At 43.0% G+C, this 8,480-nt stretch overlaps 1 non-coding gene across 1 annotated transcript; it reads right to left on the minus strand.

Moving 5' to 3' along the window:
• Positions 1–6,881: 6,881 nt before the first annotated feature.
• trnas-gcu (transfer RNA serine (anticodon GCU)) lies at positions 6,882–6,963 on the minus strand. The gene has a single exon. It is a non-coding gene; the product is annotated as a tRNA-Ser (tRNA).
• Between the last annotated feature and the right edge of the window lie 1,517 nt (positions 6,964–8,480).

The following is an 8,480-nucleotide window of genomic DNA, read 5'->3' on the forward strand; positions in this document are numbered from 1 at the left end:
GACTTGTCAATTTTTACACTCTACGGTATTTCTAATACCTCTTCCCTGTGAACCTCAATCTCTTCGAGTCGAGTATGCAAGTATCTCTGTATCTTCCTCGCCAACATTTTCATTTTATATAGTGAACACTGTGGAAAAATATTTATTTAGTGTTTCCCATGTCTCCTCTGACTCCACACACAACTTTCCAATATTATTCTTGATTGGCCCTAATTTAACTCACGTCATTCTTTTCTTCCTGACATACCTATGGAAAGCCTTAGGGTTAACCCTGATCCTATCCGCCAACAACTTCTAATGTATCCTCCTGGCTCTCATGTCTCCTCCTGGCTCTTCTGAGCTCTCTTATTAGGTCATGCAGGGAAACGATTCTGTCTGCTGCACAACATCATTCTGCTTCGAAATATCAGGCAGTATTTCATATTGATTACTGTAAACGTTAACCTTTAACAAGTCATGACAGTGAAATCACTGAATCCTCATCACTATACTACCAGGGAAGATTTCTGTTAAAATCACCCTGGACACCAAGAAATTCGCCATTCTATTCTCCCATCCTTCTGTGCGTGATCTCCTCGGCCCTATTCCGGTCTTGTTGGTTGGTTTACAATACTGAGGATATCCAATCATCTTTGCATTTCAGTTTCTAAAGGATGAGACCTTCTCTCTGAGCTGGCAATGTGTTTGCTCAGTGGTGATAACACTGTCCTTGTAAACTAGAAAAGTGCTTGAAATAGGCGATTCCTGTTTTTCATTCCAAGAACTTGAGGCAAACCGTTTGGCAGGACAGGAAATAGCGGGCGTGAGCAGTGATCAAGTTTGGCAGCAAGAACGAGGTGAGGCAGTATAAACTACAGAGTAATGGGGAAACAATTGGCAAAGAACACTGGGACGGGAGGGGCTGAATGATTCCTTTCTTTGCTGTAACCAGACATTGGTGTTAAACTCTGAAACGGGACAACATCAGACCAGTCGGTGAAATCTTACTTTCTCCTTGTTTTCTCCCGAGGCCTGTGTCACACTTGGGGAAATGTGTCTGCGTGCTTCAGTCTATGGGTAAAAATGGGGTTCAGTTCCCATCTCGATCTTTAATCCCACTTATTGCGTTTTACGAGATTAAAACGTACCAGAGAAATTAGTATTCAGGTGAAACGTCAGAGCTTACAAGGTTACAGACCAAGTGCTGGGAAATGAGATGAAGGGACCCATTTCTGTGCTGTAAACACTCGATAATTCAATCGTTTTTGAGGGGAAACATATCTGCAGTGACATAATTCCAAAAACTGAGTTATGAAGAAACGGTGCAACTGCTTCTGCCCTCATCCCTGGTGGTCTAGTGGTTAGTATTCAGCGCTTTAACTGAGTGGCCTGGGTTTCATTACCGTTCAGGAAATCAGGACTTCTTGTTCCTGATGCAGAGAGCGCAGCTCTACCAGGAATCTGTTCCATGCCTTAGATCAGTCAATACCCCAGCTCATCAAAAAGGGAAAAGTGCCTTCCCTCTCTCTGCATAGTCAGACAGTTAATCCTTCATTCTCCTCTGATTCCACTTTCCAAAGAATTTCAAAATAATGTCAAAACTGAGTCTCAGCTGTTTCTTTTCTGTGCTTTTCATCCATCGGAGCTGCAGCGACTACGTGCTTTGGTTTCTGAAAACGAAACGTACCCATGAGCAATGTATTGGGCTATTCCAGGATTGCCTTCTCTGACAACAGTGGGACATGACTGATGTTGTCTATGACATGGAAGTGCCAGTGTTTGAGTTGAGTAGACAAAGTTAAAAATTACACAATATCAGGGCAGAGTCCAGCAGGTTTAATGGAAGCACTAGCTTTAGGAGAGCCGCTCCTTCATCAAGTGGATGTTTTTCTGCAGAAACATGGTGTGTGTGTCAATATGCGCGAACTTTTGGAAGATCATCTGGACTTTAACCGATCCGTTCGTGGTGTCGACGGTACCCATGACTTGGAGGTGTTGGTGTTGGACTGGGGTGGATACATTTAATAATCACACAAAGCCATTTTAGATTCCAACAGTTGACAAACACCTGATGACGAAGCAGTGCATGGAACACTGGTGCTTCCAAATAACTCTTTTCGATACAATCTGGTGCTGTGTGATTTTTACTCTGATAGCTCTTGGTAATGTTTAACTGATCGAAGACAGTGAAAGAACTTTCATTCGTGGAGATGAAAATTTCAAATATTATCCACAACAGCATATCAAAAGTGATTAGGCTGGATTTGTGATGAATCTCCACAATGCGCTTGTGCAAAGTAAAAGTCGAACTTACAACTGCCTGATCCGGAGCCAGCTCTTCGAATGGTTGCACCAATGGCCAGATGCACAGCCGAGATTTTACACGCTGCAGAGCTCTGGTGTTAACAAGGACATGAGCAATAACAGTAACAGTCACAAGGTGAACAAAGAACAAAGAAAATCACCATCATGATTCACTTCAATTTGGCCTCAAAACAACGAGCATTCACAATCTGATCAGTCAATCAATGAGGTCACTGCCGATCTTAGAAATTGCAACTGACTTTTCTGCGTGTTCACCATAATTTGAGGTAAACTCCAGCCTAATCATAACATCGCATATTCCCATTAATTTTTATATTTAGATATCGTTAATGACCTGTCCGAATTTGCAGGAAATGAGTGAAAACGTCCTTCCGATGACGTAATCCAGCGCATATTCCCATTAATTTTTATATTTAGATATCGTTAATGACCTGTCCGAATTTGCAGGAAATGAGTGAAAACGTCCTTCCGATGACGTAATCCAGCGCAGAGTCGGCCAGAAATGAAAAGACAAAGATCTGAAGCATCACTCCCATTTCTCTCTGTACCAATGCGTTTTCCTGAGTTGAATATTTGCAGGATTTGTCTTTACTATCTAAAGAATTAATTATTTTCCCGGGAAAGATTCTTCATAAATCAATTAACATATGAGGTGTCGAAACATATTTTACTTTAGATTAAAATAGTTGAATATCCTTTCCCCCAGCCTAATATCCCAATGCTCCCTCCTCTTCCATGTAAATACAAGCTTCTCCAGGTGATGTTGGAGCTCCCAACCTGACGTTACAATGCTCCTTGCTGTTCCATGTCAATAGAAGCTGCTTTACTTGAAGTTGGAGCTCCCAGTTTGATGTCCCAATGCTCCCTGTTCCATGTCATTACCAGTGGTGCAGTTGAGTTTAGACCTACCACTCTGATGTCCCAATGCTCCCAGCTGTTACATGTCACTAAAAGCTGGTCATTGTGTGGTTGGAGCTCCCAGTCTGATGTCCCAGTGCTCCTTGCTCCATGTTAGTAGAAGTGGTGCAGCTCAGGCTAGACCTACCACTCTGATGTCCCAATGCTCCCAGCTGCTATATATCATTAAATACTGATCCTTGTGAGGTTGGAGCTCCCAGTCTGATGTCCCAATGTTCCCTCCTCTATATCAATAGAAGCAGTCCAGTTGAGGTTGGATGTATCACTCTGATGTCCCAATGCTCCCTGCTGCTACATGTCATTAAAAGCTGCTCCAGGTGAGAGTGGAACTCCCAGACGGATCTCGCAAAGCTCCTTGCTCCATGTCAACTGAAGCTACTCCAAATGAGGTTAGATCTTGCATTCGGATGTTCCAATGCTCCCTGCTGCTCCATGTCAACTGAAGCTGCTCCAGGAGTGGTTGGAACTCCCAGACTGATGTCACAATGCTCTCTGGTCCACGTCAAAAGACGCTGCTCCAAATGAAGTGGGAGATCCCACCCCTGGCAGCTCACATACTTCTATACCATCATAGAAATACTGCCCACTGAACATCCCCACCACTGGACCAATGGTGGAATAACCACATCATGAGAACCGAATATTATTTTTAGTCACCACCGAATCATTATTTCCAAAAGTCATTCTTTCTTAAACTTTATTTCGCATGTGCATACTGCAGTCCATCCGAAGTAAGATAATGGTGCTAATTGATGTATGCTTAATAAAAATTACATCCTATTTTTCATGTTGAGTAACTGCGAGTTAACAAGGACAATGTTTGTATTCAAAACACACTTTTATTCCAGGAGATGAATGTAGTTTGCATTATTTAAAATGAACTTGTTCACTGCGTAAAATGATCAAAAAGATCTCAATTTCAAAACAACATTGGTAACGTTGTCATCCATCTTGAAATGTGGTGTCTTCTTCTTTCAACCAGACGGGTATTATATCAAAAAGTCTATTTCTGATATGCGTATAGACACTTTAAATCGCAAGGATTGTGAAGGTTTGTAACTCAGGTTGAGGTTTAAGGTGTAGGTTTGCTCGCTGAGCTGGAGGTATGATATCCAGACGTTTCATTACTGGCTAGGTAACACCATCAGTGGCGACCTCCATGTGAAGGGAAGCTGTTGTCTCTTGCTTTCTATTTATATCTTTCTCCTGGATGGGGTTCCTGCGGTTTGTGGTGATGTCATTTCCGGTTTGTTTTCTGCGGGGTTGACAGATAGCATGTAGATCTATGTGCTTGTTTATGGCGTTGTGGTTGGAGTCTCCAGGCCTTTGGGAATTTTCTGGCATGTCTTTGCTTAGACTGTCCCAGGATCAAGGTGTTTCCCAAGTCGAATCGGTCTACCAAGAATCCATAAACCAGGAGGCCCCGCTCAGACCCATAGTCTCATTACCCGGAACACCAACTTACAGACGGGCCAAAGGACTACACGCAAGACTGAATGCCTCATAGAAGAGTCACAGCACTCCATCCACTCCACCCAGGAGTTCCGAAAAATCATCAAAAACACCAAAATAGAGGAAGAAGAAGCAACGATCTCATTCGACATAACAGCACTGTTCACCTTCATCAACATCGACCTGGCAAAGGAAACATTTACCACACTTTTAGAAGAGACCATCACAGACGCACCAACAACCATCAATCACATTACCAACGAAAACATCATGAAGCTAGTGAACCTGTGCCTCAACACCCACTTCACTTTCAACAACATATCTACAAATAAACCAACAGCACACCCATGAGATCTCCGCTATCAGGATTCATAGCAGAGGCGGTTATGCAAAGACTAGAACAAACACCCCTCCCAACAATCAAACCAAAAATCTGGGTCCGCTACGTAGATGACACCTTTGTCATCACAAAACAAAACAAGATAGAAGAGACATTTGACATCATCAACAACACCTTCACAGGCATAAAGTTCACCAAGGAGGAAGAAACCGACAACAAACTCACATTCCTGAACGTCACAGTAGAAAGAAAGGACAACGGAGAACTACAAACCTATGTATACAGAAAACCAACAAACACTGAACAAATACTTAACTACACCAGCAACCATCCCAACACACACAAACGAAGCTGTATCAGAACACTATTCCAACGAGCCACCACACACTGCAGCACAGACGAACTTCGGAAAACAGAGGAGAACCACCAATTCAACGTATTCGAGAAGAACAGATACTCAAAAATACAGTTCGCAGATTCCTCAAGAACAAACCACGAAAAGCAGACCAAACACAGCCAGAAACCCTAACCACATTACCATACATCGAAGAAGTTTCAGAAATGACAGCCAGACTATTCAGACCACTCGGAATCCTAGTATTACACAAACCCACCCACACTCTCAAACAAAAGCTAACTTAAAAGACACAGTTCAACCTATGGACAAAACCAACGTCATCTACAAAGTTCCATGCAATGACTGCCACCAACACTATGTAAGACAAACAGGAAGAAAGTTAGCCACCAGGATATAGGAACACCAGCTAGCCACAAAAAGACACGACCTTCTCTCCTTCGTAGCCCTACATACGGATTAGAAATACCACTATTTCGACTGGGACACCACATCTATCCTGGAACAGGCTAAGCAAAGATATGCCAGAGAATTCCTAGAGGCCTGGCACTTCAACCACAATGCCATAAACAAACACTTAGATCTAGATGCCATCTATCAACCCCTAAGAAAACGAACAGGAAATGACATCACCACAAACCCCAGGAACCCCATCGAGGAGAAAAATATAAATAGAAAGCAGGAGACAACAGCTTTGCTTCAATTGGAGGTCGCCACTGATGATGATGTTACCTAGCCAAGTAATGAAACGTCTGGATATCAACGTTACAGCTCAGTGAGCAACCCTACACCCTACATTTTAAATCATTTTTCATGTTTATGTTGCATGAATCTGCGGTTATTGATCCATAGTTTAGTTTCACTCCCTAAAGGTAACATGCTGATTTCTCCAGTTGTTCATAGTTCAATGTGATGCATCCAGTGCGTGCATAACGAGAGGGAGCTTGCTTCCCACATCTTGTGTTTATCTGTGCCTTATGTCCAGCATTCATCAATGGCGAGAGCAAGGGGCGAGGGCGAGACCAATGTGTAAGTCTCTCCGTGCCCATGCACGGCACCCACAGCGGCAATTCTCCACTGTGCATTTACACCCAGTTCTCTGTGCCCCTAAACCCACACCCTGCCCCTTTGAAATATCTCCATTATTTTGTGCTGTTTCGCTGTGCTCTTCTCACCAGGATGAATTACTTCTACTCAACTCCCTCCAGATTTCATCTGACAAAACATTCATTAAGAATTCCTTTGCATAAACATGCACTTCGCAGCTCTCGGTATTTGATTTTCCTGGATGTCTTTCATACGAAAAAACGTTCACAGCAACTTGTAATGAAAAAGAAAATCGCGTTTCGTTTCATTATCCCAAAGCAACCTCCATTTCAATGCAGTTTCGTCAAACGGCACAAACTATTCCTTGCGATTTTGTAACAGCGACAAAGCATATAAAGTGACCGTTGGAGTTCCAGTTTTAATGCAACAGCTGAAAACAGCACCATTGAAAGCCGTTGATGACAGCGACGAGAGTGGGATTCGAACCCACGCGTGCAGAGCACAATGGATTAGCAGTCCATCGCCTTAACCTCTCGGCCACCTCGTCACAGACGCTGGAAAAGCTATGACCTTATGAATAATTGAATTTCGTAAATTATGCAGAGCAGCAGATGTTTCTCCCTGGTGTTGGTGAAATGAGAAACAACACAGTCCAAGACGATGGTCTGACCCCTGGGTTGTGGGGCAAGTGCACTCCCACTGTCACACTGTGCACACATTGTTCTGAACAAAAATGAGGAAATGACTATGTAACAATGTCAGTTGAATTCTGTGAAATTTGAAGTCAACGGAATGAAGAACCCGAGACAGCAGGAGGTGTTCTTACAATAAAGAGTTGGATAGAGCTCTTAACGACAGTGGAATCAAGGGTTATGAGGATAAGGCAGGAACAGGATACAGATTGAGGATGTTGAGCCATGATCATAATGAATGGTGGTGCTGGCTCGAAGGGCAGAATGGCCTACTCCTGCACCTGCTGTCTATTGCCTATTCAACTGCCTGTCAGGAATTGTTTTCCAGACTGGAGGAGAGTGCATAGTGCTCAATGTCATTAGTCCGAAGACCTAACTTCCGCTCAGATGTTTTTGACACGCACTTGTGTACACAACAGACAATTTCAAAATCCAAAATATGGCTAAACTGACAATTGATCTCAACAATGCAAAAACCTTGATCTGTATCATTTTCCTGGGCCGTGTGACACCAAGTCACTGTATGATCACAGCAACACAGTGCGCAAGTGTCAGAAGGAAAATGAGTGCAGTGCCAGAGCGCATACTGGGAGCAGCAGGTGACAAACGGGGAAGTGCATTTCCCACAACAGGAACACTTCCCAAACAGCGGAATGCGGTGGAAGAATTCAGAGGGAGTTTGCACTATGAAATTTGCTGCCAGAGACACAAAGGAGATCTGTCATTGAGTCTGTTCAAGATGAAGATTTTAAGATTTCTACAGATGCAAAACAAAATAAAAAGCTCATGAGTTAATGAAGGCAAAAGATGAAATTGTACGTTTCATCAATCTACCCATCTTTACAATGAGTAACTCACCACTTTCCTCACTCAGGGACTGAACCACTGGTGAAGATGATCATATAATCCCCGTTTACTAGCCATGGAATCAGAGAAACTCGGTTTCCCAAACGTTAAAGTAAAACCAGGAATGTGGAGGTAAGCATTAATGTGTTGCTCCTGTGCTGAAGGTGACCAGTGCACGGTATCTCTGTTCCAGTATAGTGGGATGTGCTGTGCCGAAGTTTTAATTTTGAGCCTCACATGGAGCAGCTTTAATTTGTCCTCGTGTTGAGGGGTATGGACAGAAGGTGATATTGAGCAAAGCCAAGTTTATGGGAAAATACCCGTGTTTGTGGATTGAGAAACTACCTCTTCTGGATAATGACTCCTTGATCAACAAAGATACTGCAAGTATCTAAAACGTGAAGAAACATATGTGGAGAGAGAGCCGAAGGTGATTTTTCACCAGATGGATAACGTTTCCCATGTGCACTGCTTTAAATTCTGGGAAAATAGATGTTGAACTGATTTCATGTTACACAGTTTGTTA

The sequence above is a fragment of the Chiloscyllium punctatum genome, chromosome 12 (assembly GCF_047496795.1).
Source record: "Chiloscyllium punctatum isolate Juve2018m chromosome 12, sChiPun1.3, whole genome shotgun sequence".
NCBI classification, from domain to species: domain Eukaryota; kingdom Metazoa; phylum Chordata; class Chondrichthyes; order Orectolobiformes; family Hemiscylliidae; genus Chiloscyllium; species Chiloscyllium punctatum.